The sequence below is a fragment of the Penaeus chinensis genome, chromosome 13, assembly GCF_019202785.1.
Source record: "Penaeus chinensis breed Huanghai No. 1 chromosome 13, ASM1920278v2, whole genome shotgun sequence".
Taxonomy (NCBI): Eukaryota; Metazoa; Arthropoda; class Malacostraca; order Decapoda; family Penaeidae; genus Penaeus; species Penaeus chinensis.
The window spans coordinates 29162580-29165666 of NC_061831.1; positions in this window are offsets into that span (position 1 = coordinate 29162580).

The following is a 3087-nucleotide window of genomic DNA, read 5'->3' on the forward strand; positions in this document are numbered from 1 at the left end:
AAACACCTCTTTTTCTTTTTATAATAAATATATATAATCATATATATTTATTTGTTCATATTTTTAGTTTTATTTTATGATTTTTTATTTTTTATTGTTTCTATTTTTCATAGTAACTGGATTAATGGAACAAAGAAAAGTAGTAATTGAACATATTTGTTTTATATATATATATTTTTTTCTTCTATAACGAGGAACGATTAACGGTTAGTGATTAATGGTATAAAATCAATTATCTAATGACTACATATTTTTATTTATTTGATTTTATTATTTCTAACTTTGTATTTTATTTTTATATATTCTATTTTGTATTTTGTTTTCTATTGCTGTAACAGGATTAAAAACAAGAGCAAAAAAAGTGTCATACAAAAAACGTGAGGTAATGGATGATGACGGGGAAGTAAAACTAGACAGGGACAGGAGGAGCGCGAGTGAGAAGAGGTGCGAGATGAGTTGATGTGGTTGATGGGTCCGGATAGACGAATAAAACGGCGTATGTGAAAACATTCGTGGGGGAATGAGATATGTGACAACTGGGTCTGATTTGCAATTAGGGAACGAAAAAGGAGCATGTTGCATAACGTAAAAACAAAAGGTGAAAATGGTGAACACAAACGAAGGAAACAAACGAACAAAAAGAAAGTGTTGGATTATGGATATGAATCATAATCATTGAAAGTGTTTAGTCAATATTAAGATTGCCAGTGAGAGGAGAGGAAAATAAACAAAGGCGTGGATATAGAAAATAACAACATTGAGGTGAACATGGTAGAACATAGAGAGTAAATACAATAGCAAACGAAATTTCAAAGTGTCATTGAGCCACCTTGGTCTGCCGAGGCCTCAATCGCGCCGCGAACTCTGCTGTTATTTACCTTCTCTCATTAACGTAAATGAACAGTAAATCTTCTCTGCTTTTCACAGTCTGTTTACTTTTTTTCTCTCTGCCTTCAGCAGTTTTCTTCTAACTATTGACGGTGATAAGGGAGTATTACACCTCTCCTCGGACCCGCAGCTCTTTCTATCACAGGGAAAACCCAGCAGTCTGAGGTGACATATAGGTGTGCTTTCTCTCCGCCTGATTTTCTTCCCCTTTCATGTGGTCATCTGGACCTGCATAAATCCCTCGAGGATTTTTTCTTATTCGTCTGGGTGGTGCGCTACTTACCTGTTGTCCCTTGTAGCAACGTTTGGCAATAAGGGAGTACCCCAACACAAAGCTCCAATCCCCTTGTGCACTGGAGAACGCAACCAGTCTGCCACTAGGGGGGGGTCGAGTATAGGCTCCTTTTTTCCATACTTTCTCTCTCTCTTCATCATCTCTCCGCTCACCTCGCACCTCAATCACATCACCCACCTGGCATCTCCCCTGACCAATGCACCTTTGACCATGCCTAAAATTAAAATCAAAGCTCTCGGTGGCCCCTCCGTGAAAAAAAAAATATTCTTGACAATGCACTTTTTAGTGCAGAGACAAGATTTCTTCGGTACTTCACCCTTCATGATGGCTATCTGGCCCTAATTGAGGACGACGCCCATGCCGAGAAGCTTTCCTCGCAGGACATCGTCCAGTCCTTGGAGAAGCTTGGTTTCTCCCCTGTACTCCGTAGACATGAAGGCGAAGCTCACGCTAGTTTTCAAGGTTAGGTTCTCTGACCACACCATGGCCAAACAAATTAAAGAGAAGGGGATATATCTCTTCAAGCTATATGTTGCCCCCTGGCAAATAGAATTTGAGAGGTATACGCCCCTTAAGCAGTGCATGAACTGCTTCGGCTACGGCCACCCAAAAAAAACATTGTACGGCCGAGAAGACGCGTTGTACCGAGTACGGCTCCAGCACTCACTCTTACAGGGACTGTAACAGTCCTGTCAAAAAATGTCTTAACTGCGGTGGTGCCCACAGGACATTCGCCAACAGTTGTCCTACCCGAAGGAGGCCATGAAGGTCTCCCAAGAGAAGATTAGGGAGAAGCAAATAGAAATCGATACTAAGCCATACAGAGCCGTGGCCCAGAAGACTGCACAGGAAGCAGTGCATGCAACGACCAAGACCTGGAAACCACTTATAAACCAGGTCCGCCAACAAATAAAACAGGTGAAAGCAGAGCCTTCCCTAACGACCTCTCGAAGGAGATCCTTGTGGTCCTCCTGCATGCCCACATGTGAAACATCATTGCCCCTGAAAAGGGGTTCAGACATCATGCTAGGGTAGCACTGGAGGCTAACAACCTTCCTGCTCTCAACCTTGGGGAATCTGAATCTTGGGGAATCCTTAAGGTCATCAAACCCCCATCCATGCCAATTCATGACCTGCCTGAACAACAACAACCCCAGGCACCAAAGCCGCAGCCAGTACAGGCCAAGGCAACGGAACCCGACCTCTGCAGGCTCAATCTGCTGAGCCTCTGCCACAAAGGGGTGTACACTGAAGCCTGCTGAGGCTCAGTCACCGGAGCCCCAGTCAGTTCCCCAAAACGTCGAAGACATACCGGCACCTACCACCGCCATGGCCTCCCCCTCTTGTCAATCAGTGAGACCAAAGAACCTCGAAATTCCCTCTGTGGCCGAATTACAGGATATCCGAAAGAACGAACGAAAGTTAAAAGGAAAAGACCCGTTACCGGGGGGGGGGGGGGGGGGGGCGGGGGAGAGAAGGCAGGAGAGGGGAAGGATAAAGGATGGGGATCGAAAAGATGATTTAGTAAGAGCGAAAAGAGTCGGGGCTTAACCCAACACGCGGGGTAAAGTTGGGGGCATAGCAGACAGGGAGGCGGAAAGGAGGACAAGGCTGGAGAGGGAGGCCCCGCGCCATCTGTGTGTAAGGATTAGGATGAGGGGCGCTTGCGCTATGGGAGGATAATGAGATGAGGCGTGGGTGAGGTTGTGTGACACACGAAGGAGGAAGGGGGAGAGGAAGGGAGTTAAAAGCGGGATAGGGCTCTCTTTGGGAATATGTTAATTTTTTAGGGTTGATAAAACAAGTAATTTGTGTGAAACAACCACCTAAAACTTTAAAAACCGAAAGAACACAAATATTAAAACAAGAAAATACGCAAACACGAACGTAAGAAGACGAACACT